At 37.6% G+C, this 16,425-nt stretch overlaps 1 long non-coding RNA gene across 1 annotated transcript in view; it reads right to left on the reverse strand.

Annotated features, from left to right (window-relative positions):
- LOC144302649 (uncharacterized) overlaps nucleotides 1-9,833 on the reverse strand; it is a 38,940-nt gene extending 29,107 nt beyond the window's left edge. Inside the window, exon 1 of the long non-coding RNA XR_013369611.1 lies at nucleotides 9,677-9,833. This is a non-coding gene — a long non-coding RNA (uncharacterized LOC144302649). The remainder of the gene's footprint in view (nucleotides 1-9,676) is intronic.
- Between the last annotated feature and the right edge of the window lie 6,592 nt (nucleotides 9,834-16,425).

A 16,425-nucleotide genomic window follows, 5' to 3' on the forward strand; every position in this document is an offset into this window, starting at 1 on the left:
ACACTAACCATATTTCAAGTGCTTAATAGCTAAATGTGACTATTGACTACCATATTGATCAGTTCAAATATAGAATAGTTGCTTTACTGCAGAAAGTTCTTTTGGTTTGTGCTGGACCAAAGGAAGGCAAAGCCACAAAGAGGAAGAAGGCCAGCTTCCTAATAGACTACATAAAGAACTCATCCCCACTCCTGATTAACATTTGACTGCTCTGAAGTCAATAAGTAAAATTTTCTTGCCTTAAGACAGAGAGATTTTACATTCTTTATTACACAGTTAGCACTCCTAAGTGCTAAGACAGTAAAAAGAAAAGAAATGAGTCTGGTAGACCTTATGATGCACCACACAGATTACCTTTTGGGAATAACAGATTTATTATTATTAGCCCAGCTAATAAGACTCTAATCTAACAGATTTATTAGCCCAGCTAATATATTTGCTTATTATTTGCTAATAAGCAAATATAAAGGGCCGAGTCTCTTGCCCCAATGTGAGACAGCTCTGATCACTCATTCAATATTCAGATATTCCTAAAGAATCTTTTGAGGTATCCCTTGAGATTACCTGACAGCTTGCTTTTTCCTTCTGCCCAGTCCTACTTACTTTTTCCCCCTTCTACAGGTGTTTCTGTTTTGTTATGTTATTTTCAAGACTACCCACTAATAGACCTCCTGCATGCTAACCACCAGCTCAGAGTCTGATTCCTGGGGAACACAATGTACAAAAGTGGATATTGGAATTGGGCCAAGAAAGTAGATGCTGGAATAGGATATAAGAATTGCATCACCTGCCACCTAGATATTAATAGGGGCCCGATCATTGGTGGTAGATGAAACAGAGAGAAACCTTGTTTCTAGCGGATGGTTCCGTTGTTAAAGCTTTCACCAGTGGTAAATTAAAATGGTAAATTGTTGAAAGGGAATGCATTAGCAGGTATCAGACTAGAAAAACAGCAGAGAAAGTAACTATACAGATAATAATATATTCGGTGGCTATTGGTTGAGTTTGCTTGATGCTTTGGAGTAAAGATAAGAAATAGCTGACTGCACCACAACTGAAATCTAGGCCTAAAATTCTAGAAGGCCTCTTTAGTAACATCAAAAATTCTCTCATCTTTTGTAGTGAAAAGGTGGATATAGCTTACGATCAAGCCCAGGACTTAATCGCAAAAAAATACCAAGCTCCCAAGTTGAACTCTTAAGCAAGACCTAGATTGGGAAAGATTGAACCCCTGATATATAAAGCAGACACATCTCAATGGATCCCATCACCTCCCCCCCCAAAATAAATCCTAATTTCCAGATCTCTTAAACTCCCTGAGTCTGTGGAAATAGCCTATTACTCTCTATGAGGACTAACACTCTCCTTTCCTTGAAGACAATGTACATCCTTCCCCACTTAGACAACATTACTTCTTCTGAAGATCTGCCTACTGGCCATAGGTCAATAATAAGGGTTCATAATCTGGCCAACGTAATCTGTCCAAAGGCAGGCTGGGTCTGATTAGAGATAAAAGAGAGACTACATCCCCAAAGGAACTACAAGACTCAGCTAGCATATATTAACAGGAGCCAAGGAAGTATATATGAGGGTAGCTTCTGAAGGGGCTAGAATAATTACAGTGGGTTTGATAAACAATACTTTGTTGATTTGGAGGGCACCATCCAGATTATATAGGCCTATACACCCTGGCAAAGACCTCAGGAGATGGCATACTCTACTGGAATTATGGAAAAAGCAACAATGCATACAAAGTGAGGTAGACATTCCAGACAGCCATAGCAAATAGTAAAAGAAAGGATTAGAAGACTTAGAAAAGAGGGCTTGTCTAACCATAGGTACTATATAAGGCTGGAAAACCCACCAGAGGACTCTATTCCACAGGAGGGCCTGGAAAATACATAATTTACCAAAACAATAAGGAAGCCCATGGTAGGAGTACCACCAGCATCACTTAGAAATTTATTGTTAGCTCCCCTCTATAATGCAGGGTTGGTGGGAAAAGTTGCCATTAAGAATTGAGTTCATCAGTAGCGAGGAGGATGATAGTTTCCCTATGAATTTGAAGCTATATGTCAGTGCTTCATCTGGATAGAAGGCACAACACAATTGGAGATGCTAAAATGATGCCCCCTACCCTTCCATAAAGAGCCATTTACTCAAGTGATAAGAAAAGAGAAATGTCCAAAAACATTTCAACATTTAGACACAGAGTCCAAAAATCAAAGTATTTGTGCCTCCCTGTCAGAGAGAAATCATAGAAGATATGAATAATAAATGGAATCCTGTCCCAGGTTTTACTAACAGTAGACCACTGCTTCCATAACCTATCTACTGTTTAAGATGCATATAATTTGCCCAAGGTTGTAATTTCCCAAGATTCTGAATGTATAACTGGAATAGACATACTTGGTAGTTAGTAGGTGGGTAACAGAAGTGCTGATCCTAAAGACCTTAAAGAGACAGAAGTATTGGTTCCCATCAAATCTTTATTTAATTTACTTGTCTGCCTCCCATACTAGGCAGATAAGCAGAGCCTAGAGGATAACAATGGACCATCATGAATGATGAGTACTGACTCCAATTGCTGCTATGGGGCCAGATGTGGCTTCTCTACTAGATCAGATTTATGCAATCTATGGTACAAATATGTCACTTTTGAATGGGTGTATACATTATTTTCTATCTCTATCTGCAAAGAGTGTCAGAAACTGTTCATATTCACATGGAATAGACAACTATACACATTTATGATCCTAGGTATGTGCTAATTTGCCTACCTTTGTTACAATGAAGCCTGACAACATCCAGAAAATCTTAACATCCATGATAATATCGCATTGCCTTATCATATTGATGACATGAAAATCAAATTAAAGGTACACAAAGTGGTTCTTCCAAGTGGCTAAAACATTATCTAGCTTGCCAAGCTTAATATGCTATCAAGAGTAGAGGTAAAACCCTAAAAAAGTTCAGATGACTGACATATCAATAGCATTTTTATGAGTCTAGTGGTTGCTGTCATACCAAGTTAGCATTTCAAACATACGGGTCAAAGTATTGGTACATTAACTCTCCATGCAAAGGAGGAAGCACCATGAAAGACAGTCCTGGTAAACCATTTCCGGTTTTATTCTTCACAATAGATCCCCTGGAAAACTTGGACTATTTCTCCTTCTCATATAATAGATGATTTAGATAAATAGATAAAAAGATTTTTAAAAAGATGATTTAGATAAATAGATAGAAAGGCTGCCAGTTTGGGTAGCAAGCCAAGCAAGGACCTTCAGCAGATCTGGGATGTGATGCAGGTCTGCAACTTGGAATATACAACCTGGAAGTCTTTATGTAATAGAAGTATGACTGTAGGGAGATGACATAGCCCACTGAAAGAAGGAAGAACTACTGAGGATGAACAGAAGCACAATCAGGGGGCACAGAATGCTGCAACAGTTTCCAAAGTGCCTCTCCCTCAGCTCACTCCTATGCTCATATTGGGGATCCCTAATGATTATGAGGAAGAAAAACTTAAGCTTATTTCATAGACTCATGACTTTGTATTGGAGATTCAAGCTAAAAAATATGGTGGCCAACTCTTTTGCAAACTGTTGAGGCAACACCTTGAAAAAAATTTGGGGAGAGAAAAATTATAGCAATTGTGCAGAACTTTAGTTATTGAACCAGTTATCTACTTTGTTTGAAAAGACAAGCAGTCTTTAAAAAAAAAGACAGTCTGAGTTTAGAAAATGTGAAGACTTGAGGGCAGTGGCAAACGTTTTCACAAGTCATCAGGGATAAGTAACGACAAAAAGTAGATGATTATAGACAAGGGGGTCTGGAGTAGAGGTATGTGAATGGTCTTATAGGAGAGGACCAAAAGTGTGAAGGTCTCTTATATCTCGTGTTTATGGCCACAAAATGCAACAGCATGGTATATGAAATGATTTTGCTGCTTTCCTCAAGCTACATCTCTCAACAGACATTCCAGACACAACAGACATTCCAGGTATGTTAGTAGATATGTTAGCAGGGATAAAGTCTGTGAACTCTTATCAAGTCTAATCTAGCTACTGCCACCGCTTAATATACAACCTATAATCAACAGGGAATGATATCAAGTCTCCAATATATTTCCATCCTTTGATGAGACTACCCAGGCACTCTGTGGTGAGTTAGCTGTATTAGGTCCACTCGACTCTAAAGGTCCAGCAATTTCTCTTGGCATAAATACACACATTTTCTGTAAGTGGGTTTGTCTTTCTTTCATGTAAGACCTGAGCAAGTACCACATTTTTATAACTATGAAGTGTTCACAATTTACCCCCACGGATCTCACCTACTATCTCGTGAGATCAAGGGACCCACCCTACAGCAAAAGAGGTGTGGACATAGGCTGATGACAGACCCCACTACCCAGATGCTTTTGGTCTGATAGAAAATTGAGTATTCTCTTGAAGGCATCATTGAAGCACTAGCTTGAAGATGACATTTTGCAAGGATAAGGCAAGTTGCTAGGATTTTACAAGACCTTGGATACAGCGTGAATCAAAGAAGGTTAAATAGTGCTTTGACCCACTAGTTAGAACACATACGTCTGAAAACCAAGTAGCATAAACAAGAGTGACCTTGCTTAGTTTTTTTTTTTTTTTTTTTTTTTTTTATTAGATAGCAACTCTGGGCTTTGCATGTTTAGAGCTTTTGGTTCCTATAGGGACAACACTTTCATTAGTGGATAAATCAAGAGTTCCTTTGAGCTATAAGCTGCAGCTGCTGCCTGAACACTTTGAACTCTTTGAGTGAAAGACCTGGAAGGCAAGAAGAGGTGTCTTCATCTTGACAGAAGGATAATAATCTTGATTGTCCAGAGTAAGTAGGATATTATTGCATGTGTGACTAGCAAGGAGTATGTTTGCCATTTGACATTTCTTCATACTCTCTTTATACATTTTGATGGAAAGTGGACAATGACAACAACATTGTCTGAAAATGGCATAGTGATCAGGGGCTCAGAATCCTTAGGAATGAGAGTATGATCAAGTTACCAGATAAGCCACAAAGATCACCAAACTTGTTAGCTGAGGCTTAAGAAAATCTAGTTTTCACTCTGAGACCAGCTTCAGCAGAGAGTGCTAGAGTTATTAACCTTCCTCTTTCAGGTGGTCTAAGCAAGGCCCACAAGAATCCTGAAGGACAAGCTGGTCCCAGAATTTATATAAATAAGTTAATTTGAGTAAAGCACATGTTTACTGTTTTGGATGCTGTCATGACGACTCATCATTTTTCAAGAAACAAGGCCTTCAGCTTCTGAGAGTATGTTCAGAAGAATCCTCAGGCAATCTATCAGCCATTTCAGGAAATGCTCAGCTGTAGAGACCCTCACCAGAAGTTATGCCTCCACCTAGAGAAGCCCATGTCCAATGACTCTACCCTCAAATGACGCAAATCTGAAAGAACACCTAAGTGTTCTCTTATGACTATACTACACCTAATCATTTCTGCTCTAGTCCTATTTTCTTAACTTTTTTTTTTAAGATTTTATTTATTTATTCAGGAGAGACACAGAGGGGGGCGGGCAGAGACACAGACAGAGAAGAAGCAGGCTCCATGAAGGAAGCTTGATGTGGGCTTTGATCCTAGGACTCCAGGATCATACCCTGAGCTGAAGGCAGGCACCAAACCGCTGAGCCACCCAGGGATCCCCTTCTTAACTTTTCTTTTGCAGTTTTTGATCTCAAGAGCATTCTTATTAATCTCCTCATGCTAATCTCTATCTCAGAGTCGTTACCTATGGGACACAAACTATAACAATAGGTGTCAAAAATGGCAATGCTTGAAATTGAGATTGTAAATGAGGAAGTTGCTACTGATGACAAGGTCTGGGGAAGTGGGTGACTAAGGTAGATTGTGGATCATAGAGGAGAAGTGACTAAAGAATTGAGAGGCCAGAATGATGGAAAGATCATCTTCATGAAACTTTGAGTCACCAAATATTTTGACATTAGTGTTGGAAAAAGCATTAGTGTACCAGGCACCAATATTTTCAAGGAATTGAGAGGTTGAGGTGGGTTTCAAGGAAATTAATATGTGGGTGACCACACCAAGAATATATAATTATTAGTATAGTCTGATGGCATGAAGAGAGAGGATGGTAGAACAATAACCTAGAAGTCACTATGGGAGTTGGTAAGAGAAAAACATGATACACTTAAGAGGACCATCAGGGAGATCCATCTTTTTTTTTTTTAAGATTTTATTTATTCATGAAAGATACACACACAGAGACAGAGAGAGAGAGAGAGAGAGAGAGAGAGAACCAGAGACATAGGCAGAGGGAGAAGCAGGCTCCCTTCAGGGAGCCCGATGTGAGACTTGATCCTGGGGCTCCAGGATCACGACCTGGGCTTGAGGCAGGCACTCAACCACTGAGCCACCCAGACGTCCCAAGATCCATCTTTTAGTTAAAAATAAAATAAGAAAGAACTTTCACAAAGAAAGTTCGGAATACATGAAGTTTTGCTTCAAGGCTAACCTATACATATCTTAGATATAAAGAATTGAGTCTGTCTCCCAACTATTTCAGATAAAAATTAACACATTTTTAATTTTGTATTTTCTTTGGATGAGGCTATACAATGTGCTGTAAGTGTTCAGAATTTTTGCATTTGGCTAGCTGATTAGGAATGCTTAGCTAAATTGCTTGAATTAGTGACTACACATCTTGACATGCTGTAGCTATAATCAGAGGCACAGAAGAGTCAACTGCAAAAGTAATATTATTACATAAAACAGATCACATATAAAATTGGTTATATCCTTTATCCTGTGAAAATCTGAACCATGGAACAACCATGTGAAAACTGGTCTTAATCTGCATAACCTTTAAACTTATTATTCAATAATGCTGGAACTTTTTTTTTTTAAAACCTTCACTTTTTTTTTATTTTTTAAAGATTTTATTTATTTACTCATGAGATACCCAGAAAGAGAGAGAGGCAGAGACACAGGCAGAGGGAGAAGCAGGCTCCATCCAGGAAGCCCGATGTGGGATTTGATCCCAGGTCTCCAGGATCACACCCTGGGCTGAAGGCGGCACTAAACCACTGAGCCACTTGGGCTGCCCAGAGGCTGGAACTTTTATTAAATGTAAGAACATCTGAAGGAAAAAGCATATATTTGCCCTTTTCAGATGGTTAGATTTGTTTCCAATTATTTCACATTTTTACACTATTTAAAAACTAGACAAAATTTCAAATGCTCATTATAATTTTACAAAATGAACAAAGAAGAGTATGCTCTTCTACTTAGTTATGATTTATATACCTAGTATTTCCAGGACAATACTTCCAATTTCTTGTTTTCTACTAGTTATACTGCAGTAGGTCACTCATTATCCACATTTTCAAAATAAAACTACTTCTATTATCTTTCTTTTTGTAGAATTTTCAATCGCTTTCCAAAAATGTGTTTCTTTTTCTTCTTGGAAACAGCAAGATTGCACTTCCTAGCATCATTTGCAGTTATACATGACCATGTGAACGAATCTTGTCCAATGGACTCTAGGTGAAAGATATATACCACTTCTAAGTTTGGTGCATTTAAAAACTCCCACCTGACCTTCAGTTCTCAGTGTCTCACTTTGTGAGCTAGAGGGAGAGAATCCAACAGACATCTCTTAGACCCTAGGGATGAAGTAGCTGCAAGATGAAAAAAACCTGTATCCTTGAATCAGAGCATATAAAGTCACCCCAAATTTCCAGGATTGTTTTGTTATATGAGTCAGAAATACGATTCATCAATATTAATCACTGAGATTTTTGCGATTCTATTTTTTTAAAGGTTTTATTTATTTATTCATGAGAGACACAGAGAGAGAGAGAGAGAGAGGCAGAGACACAGGCAGAGGGTGAAGCAGGTTCCATGTAGGGAGCCCAACGTGGGACTTGATCTCGGGTCTCTAGGATCACGCCCTGGGCTGAAGGTGACGCTAAGGCGCTGAGCCACCTGGGCTGCCCTGATTCTATTTTTTATAGCAATTAATCTTCCCTTCCCTGACTATATACTTGTACTCTACCTGACATTCCGATTTCTGTAATGGCCACCATAGCATATCAGATACAGAAAGACTGAAAATAGGGGTAGATACAATAAGTATTCCCAATCAGTTCTTCCTTCTCAATCACATAATATAATTAATTACTGAGACAATATTGTTAACTCTATTGCTACAACATTTCCTTCGTTGTCCCCATATCTTTAGTTTTCTGCCTTAAAAATCCAAAATTTTTAATGAGCATCTAAATATATCAATATATATTCCCCCGAATTTAGCCAGAAATTGCTTTTACCGGCATTATTCTCTGCAATAACACAGCCCTACTTATTCTAATATTCAAATTTTCCATCATCTTTTTGACTCTTTGAGATGGTCACAATATCCCCTCCACTGGCATTTTTGATTTTGCATATATAAAACATAACTAGCTGGCTAGAGAAATGAATATAATCCATATTTAAAAATAAATGATTCATTCATCATCTTCTTTATGAGATCCTCCCAGATTTTTCCTATTTATAATTACCTTTTGCATTTACTACGAATGTACTACGCTACAGTTTTTCTAGTAATAATAGGCTTTGCTTTCATTTTTTTATGGAACTGATTCTGATTTCTATTGCTATATAGCAAGTTATCATAAACTTTTCAAAAGCCACCATTTCTTACTTCACAGTTTGTAAGTCAGACTCATGCATATAGCATGACTAGTTCTCTCTTCAGTTTATCATAAGATTGAAATCAAAATATTGGCCAGACTGAGTTCTCATCTTGAGGCCCTAGGGAAAAATTTGCTTCCAAGCTCACTCTAGCTCTTGCCAGAAATCTGTTCCTTGTGATTGTAGGACTGAGGCCCTGCTTCCTTGCTATGCAGACCCCTCCATCTTCACTAAATAGAATCCTTCATGTACTTCAACTCTCTGACTTCCTCTTCCACTGGCAGCGGGAGAAAACTCTGCTTTCAAAGGGCTTATGTGATTAGGATAGGCCTAACTGAATAATATCCAGTCAGTTGTGCCAATAGTATAAATAAATCACAGAATAAAATCCATTATATCATAGTCCTGAGGATTATTTAGAGCATGTATACATCAGAGGTAGGAAATCTTTGGGAACATATTAGAATTCTACCTATTTTAAGAAACTTAAAAAAAGCAAATCTGCAAGCACTAAGTCTTTGAACTTTAGCCTCACTAAAGTATAGGTTAGGCATAACAAAAATTACCATTATCTGTCTCATAGGTTACTAACAAGAGGTTCAAAATATTTAAACAGTGTGTCCATATTCTTACATTTATAGGGGGTATGGATACAGATAGAAAGATTTTGACTAGAAATCCAAAATTCTCTTTATAATACTTCATAAACTACATTTGGGATTGTACGTTTATTATCATTACTTTATTACATGTTATTTGATTATAAAATGCTAATGCTAAAGTATCACATCAGTTGAGGAATTTAGTATTTTCTAAGAGGGTATATAAATTTATCCCTTAATGTCATCTTGGAAAGTGGAGGCTAATTTCTTTGTTCCCCACATGTATCATGTAATCATCTTGGGCTGTCATAGCAAAATACCATAGACAGGGCAGCATAAACAACAGAAGCTTATTTTCTTACAATTATGGAGGCTGGAAATTTGAGATCACAGTGCTAGCAGGGTTAAGCTCTAGTGAGGATTCTTTCTCTTCCTAGTTCACAGATGGCCATTTTCTGGCTGTGTCATTATGCTGTGGGGAGAGAATTTCTCTCTGCTTCTTCTTATAAGGCCACAAATATTTTCAGATCAGAATGCTACTCTTATGACCTCATTTAGTGGTAATTACCTCCTAAAAGTTCTATTGTCAAATATAGTCACACTGGGAGTTAGGGCTTCCCCACGTGAATTGAGTTGGGGTCAAAAGGAATGAATACAATTCAGTCCATTGTAATACATTACCAAGTTTGGAATATACATACAACAGCTAATGAATAAATATTCATTGTTCTCAATTTGTATGCAATCAATTGATACCTAGTTAAGCCAGACCCATAGAGAATCACATTAAATAATATATACTCCAACTAACTTTTTATTCTGATGATAAATGGAAAAAATAGAGAATAAAAATTATTGGAGCTTTCTTTAGATTCCCTATAGCTATAGATAGACCTTTTATGATTAAACAAACAGAAGGATTACCAACTTCTATTTTGGCTGGAACACTTAGACTTGACTCAGAACTTGAAAATCTTGATGCTTCCACAATTCATAGAATTGTCTCGAGTTAAAAAAAGTTGATCAGAAAGAAAAATTGTGATCAAGGTAGCCATATGCATAAATGGTCTGGAGTATACTCAATAGCTTACAAATTCCTGTATTCTGAACAACACCTTTTTTAGACATGATTTATGGTGCTTAATGTGTGTGTGTTGGCACTGGGGGCCAGGGGAAGGGTTATTCTCAAAATTCTCCTTCAAATACCATTATAAAGCCATGTGATAGTTTAGTATTGCAATGGAAATCACACTGTGCACTCCTCACCCATTAGGCTGCTAATGTTTCAGCCTATAAAATGCACTGGTTCCAATATAGGACTATCATGACAAAGCCAGAATGGGAGAATTTTAAGCTCATTAACTTACAGAGGGATGGCATTTGTTTTCACTTTGCCAAATCAAATAAACAAAGAGGCAAATAAACTTGAAATGTTACTTTTGGGGAAAGATTGACCATTGCTTTGACCTACTTTGGTCATTCAGATATTCTTTTGCAAATGTTCCTCTGGAACTGTGAAAACTATGCTGAGTACATTATAAAAATAGGGGGAAAAGCTCAAGAAAATTAACATTTTTTAGCTATTAGATACAGTCATTAGTGATATTCTGAAGCATTCTGACAGCTTTCGCTACAATTTCCTCTTCTTTTGTTTTAAAAAATTCTACTCTAAAGAAATACATTCAACTAGGTTATAATTAACGTGGCTGTCAAAAGATATTATATATCATCAGCTGCTTACCATCCTAAGGTAGAAAAAGAGTAGCAATGCTATTGTTCTCTGCCTAATCAGGTCAAAGCAGTGGCAACTTTAATTAGAATTATTGTCAAGAAACTGCTAAAAGTCTATAACAGTAAACTATGTCATATGTTTGCTCCCGCATCTTTTATTTTAATCTTATTGAGGGACAGAGACATTTTTAATTTATAAACTGGCAAGCGTCTTCCCATAATATTGTTCTATCACACCCTTTCTTGCATTTAGCAACCAACGTCTAGTAGCTGACCTACAAGTTCTATCAGAATGTTTATTGTCTAATGAGCTTAACTATTTAATAATATATGAAACTGCTAAGATTTCAAAGCATGAAAGTCATGAGAATTGAAATTAAAAATTTGTGGACACAATTTTTCCTACATAAATTACCAAATAGGAAAGAGACACATTTATAAAAATGCTAAAAAAATAATTATAAAAACGATTTCAGCTTATTACTAAAAGCATCAAGCTTTTAGGACCATTTATCATTTAAACTGGTTCTGAACATCAATGCTATTCTGATTTCTCTATTTTTGTTAAAGTGTGGTACATGACTTTCTCAACAAGGGAAATATTTTATGTGCAATAAATGTTCTTGTAATTGAGAAAATTATAGCTAATTCTGTTTTTTCATTAAGATAAAATTGGTATATTACATTATATGCTTCAGGTGTGTAATGTTCATAATTTGATATTTGTATACACTACAAAGTGGTCACCATTATAAATCTAGTTACTATCCATCACTATACAATTGAGCCCCTTCACTCATTTTGATCACCCCCCCAAAAAAACATTACTCATCTTTCTCCATCTGACATTTTACTTAGTATAATACCCTCAAGGTACATCCATGTTGTCCCAAATGATAAAATATCTTCCTTTTTATGTCTGAGTAGTGTTCCATTACAGTGTGTGTATGTGTGTGCATGTGTGTGTCTATGGATGTATCTATCTATCCATGACATCTATTCATCCACCAATGGACACCTAGGTTCTTTCCATACCTTGACTATTATAAATAATGTTTTCAATGGACATATGAGTGTCTTGAGTTAGTGTTTTTGTATTTTCCAGTTAAATACCGAGAAGTAGAATAGCTATGTCATAAGGTAGTTCTACTTTTTTTTTTTTTATTTTTTAAGGACTTGCCATACTATTTTCTGTAGTGGCTACATCAACTTACATTCTCACCAACAGGGTATCAGGGTTTTACTTATTTGCATCTTTTTCAAGTTTTTTAATGTGGTATAGTATGGTGCAAAACTGATGCCCACCAGTACCTCCATCTTAGAGTCCCACCAGGGTTCTGCGTCTTTGGCAGATGCTTTCGGATTAACAAATGAGTCTTCTTTGCATATAGTCTAGGCACCTTTAAAACTGTTGCTTTTGTGCTGCATTCCAGGACTGGTGGATCTGTCCATAAGCCCTTTAACAGTAAATTTTCCTTTCCCTATAGTCGCCTTCCCTCTGGTTCTCTTAAATATAAATTCTGATTGGTTTTCTAGGCCAAATGCTTCTGGAGCTCATTTCTCCAGTGTAGTTCCCAAGGGTTGAGGTAACTGATGGGGAGCACTACCACCTCAGGGAAAAACTTCACATTTTCAGATTCCCCCCGCCCCCAATTGTGGGTTGTTGCATCCGGAGTGGGGTTTCTTGAAAGACTGTGTCTCTGACCTGTGTAGTTGTTGCCTTTCATGTGGAGGCACTGCTCTGTTAACTTTCAGATCCTTTCCAGAAGGAATGATTCCATATATATATCTGTAGATGTGTTGTGTTCATGGAGGAGTTGAGTTCAAGGTCCTTTGACACTACCATCTCAAACTCTCCTCAAATTCTGTATTATTTTTAGATAGATTAACTTGTCAAGTTTTTATACATTCATTGTCTCTGTACAGTTTTTGCTTAGAGGAAAGATTCAGTGTAAAATAACATGCTTATCTTAATACAAATAAATCCAATTCATGAAAATAAATATAAATTGTTTTGTCTTTTTTTTAGCAAATATATTGTTTAAAAAGTGAAGAATATTTGTTTTTACTCTGCCTGCTAATTTATTCATTTTACTTATGTTAATATTCCAGGAAATTATGTTCACCTCCTTAAGGAAACATTTCTTGTTACATACTGACTTTCAGGTCATGGCATATGCAGCTTAAGATAATAAGACTAGCAATTACTTTTCTATTTTGACACACTAGTCCAAGAACATTGTGTTGCATTTAATGAAGTAGGCCATTGCTGCCTTTAGGATGTATTCAGGCAGTCCTTGACGTAGGTGGCTTAAATGACTGCTTCCCTCCCCCAACAGACTCTTTTCCATTATTTCTTCTTACTCTTTCCACAAGAAAATGCCTGGAGTGATCTATCTTCTCTCTTCCAATACACATTCTCTCCTGGAACTTCCAGTCTGTACCAGACTGCATAAAAAGAGCTCATGATCAGGGACTAGGCTTGGTTGTAAGAGGAAAGAAAAAGAGGAGATAAACTGAATCCCCACTACTTTCCCATTTCTGTCCTTCAGGCCTACGTGAGGTCTCCTGCCTTCCAAGAACACCAATCTAGCACCACAGCATGTCCAGTTCCTGGTGGATATTTATGTCCATAGGTATTTGACAAATCTTGGTGAAGCCCTATGTCTTTACTCCAGACATTCAAATCCTACTCCATATCTTAGGGGGGGAAATCATATATATATGATAACCTAAAGTGTAAAAGGGATAAGGGGAAAGGAAAAAGTGATTTGGAGAGAGAGAAAGAGAGAATTCTATTTCTAATTTGAGTCAGAGCTAGTCTGTCAATGAAAGTTCCAAAGATGACAGAAAAGTGAAGTGAGTCATTTCTTGGAGTCTTCAGCAAGAATAAATAACAAAAACTATCACCTGGTCTGAAAGAGTTGGAAGAATTTGGGGAAAGAGATTCTGAAACTCATTGCTCCTTCCATACCAGTATGAAATTCCTAGAGTTTCTTCCTTTTTTGCCCACATTTCCATTTCAGTATTTCATTGTCCTAAACCTATCCTCTATACCCCTACCCTAAGGTATCAGACCTTTGGCACCAAGATTTGTTATTCTCCCCGTGAGGGAGGGAAGAGTTGGGAGAAACAGGGGAGATTCAGATTCATTCAAAGTATGTAAATTGTCTTCCTTGTGCTTAGGTTCTGTAGTGCTGTGTGAACCACGCTGTACTTCTGGCATTTAGGAGGATAAATAGATTTCTGTGAGCTAGTGTGGGAACATAACCAAGAGAGATAAACTAAACCTCCAGGCAAAATGTATTTTGCATTTCAAACAAGTAAGTTACCTATAAACTTTGGAACACTTTATGGTTATAAATCGGGTGTTGTTTTTTGATCCTTCCAAAGGAATACAGCAATAAATTTATTGTGTTGCTCAGATGCTCAAGTTTGCTTCTTTGAGAAAGCTATGCCTGGTAGTGGTGAATCTTGGGAAGAAAAGCAGGAAGAGCACAAATCACAGATTAAAATTTTGCTACCATTTTGTCCCTTTTCTTGACATGGAGTCCTTTCACCCTTCTTTTATGTGATACTCATTCTTAAGGATAATTTCTGATCATTGGTATATATATTGGGGAGCCAGCAGTTTGCTAAAAAGAAGTAGGAGGAAGCTGAACTGTGTATGTTGAAGTCCTTTGAGCAAGTGGCAATCACTTCAGCTAGAACAGCGAAAGGATTCAGCTGTTAAAATCTTTGAGAAGTAGCAGTTTAAAATATTACATTGCATAATAGAATATACATTTGAACAGAGATCCCAAGGATCAAAGTCATAAAGCCAGAGGAATGAAACTTTGCATTGGATAACTGGTTAGGAAGTACTTGGACGAGATCTATGGAAAACAATTTCTTCTGCAGGTGAGAGAAAGAAAATTCATGTTGAGTGCATTTGCACAAGCGATCAGTCTCTATGCATGAGATTTGTTCCTTCATTTTCTCAGTAACTACTTACTAAAGCACCCTAGAGAACACCCCCCCATTACATATGGGATTGCAATGATGAATAAGATATAGGTCTAAACCTGAAAAAAAATAGAGTTTACAGAGAAAGAAAACAGTATGATAGCAGAAGATCTAAGCAGAGGGAAGACTTGGAGGACAGGAAACTCTAGTCCAGTTTGTGGAGTGAAAGAGTAAAGGGGTGGCTCCTAGAACTTTTCACAAATGAGACGTCTAGGCAATTTGTGTCTCCCCATCAACTCATAGCAAACCAGAAAAAGAGGCCCCCTCTACACTGCAAAATTACACTTCAAAGCCCCGCCAGTAAGTATTGCTCTTTCTATTTAAACCTCCAAGGCGATATTGTCTCTTTAACAAGTACTGGCCAACTTGTTTTTTAGAATATTTATGTCATCACAGAGAGCTGTCATATGAGCTGTAAGACACGTTCATGGAAGAGAGGAAATGCCCCACTTGAGAAGCACTGTCAGGTGGAAGTCCTTGGACAGCACTGACTAACACAGGAAGTATGGCACACGTGTAGCTGGAAGGTCCTGTTGACTTGTAGCAACAGTTCTTAGGCATAAAAACCCAGAGAAGGGCTAACATGGTTTGTTTCTCCAGCGAGCCTACTACAAACAGCATTCACTTCCCTAGCAAGGCAAGTTAAATGGAGTGGCTTGGTTCTCAGCGGGACAACACACAGCTCTCCTAAGCTTTCATTGGCACATTTTTATTAGCAACAAAAGGCTCCAGCAGCTCTAGGAGTTCATCTTCCCAGAGTAATTTATGAGATCTTTCCCTTGCTTTTTCATCCTTCCCTAGGAACACTCAAGTATTCAAGTTGCTGCCCACAGCTCACCCACCACTCTCTATTTTGGTGGAGAGATAAGGGAAAATAAGACACGAGGGTATTTTTGATGCTTACTCCTTTGCATTAAATAAGCACCAGGGCTCAATTTTTGCATGACTCCTTTGTGATAGGAATTTGGCTCCAACACAGCTCTTCTTTCAGTGGCTGAATCGGTCTTTGCGCTCCTGTCTCCTCACCCTGGTTCTCTTCCCACACAAGGGGGCTTTCTTTTTTTCACCTTTTTATAGTGCTACTCATTTGAAACATTGTGCAGAGCCCTGATATGTGTTCATTCAACAAATAAATATTTATTAAACATCACAACCAAGGTATTCCGCTTGGTTCTTGGGATGTAAATGTGCACAAGACAGGGTTCCTGCTTTGGAGCGTTTTGCAATTAAGTCTAGAAGGAGACATAAAACAACTAATTATAAGATTCTTTGAAAAGGGCAATGAGAGACGATGGAGACGCAGAAGCCTTATAGGCTGCTTTCCACTTGTTCTCCACTTTGTTGAGTGAAAGTGTACCTTACCTCCTTATAAAGA

Source organism: Canis aureus, chromosome 2, assembly GCF_053574225.1.
Source record: "Canis aureus isolate CA01 chromosome 2, VMU_Caureus_v.1.0, whole genome shotgun sequence".
Classification (NCBI taxonomy): domain Eukaryota; kingdom Metazoa; phylum Chordata; class Mammalia; order Carnivora; family Canidae; genus Canis; species Canis aureus.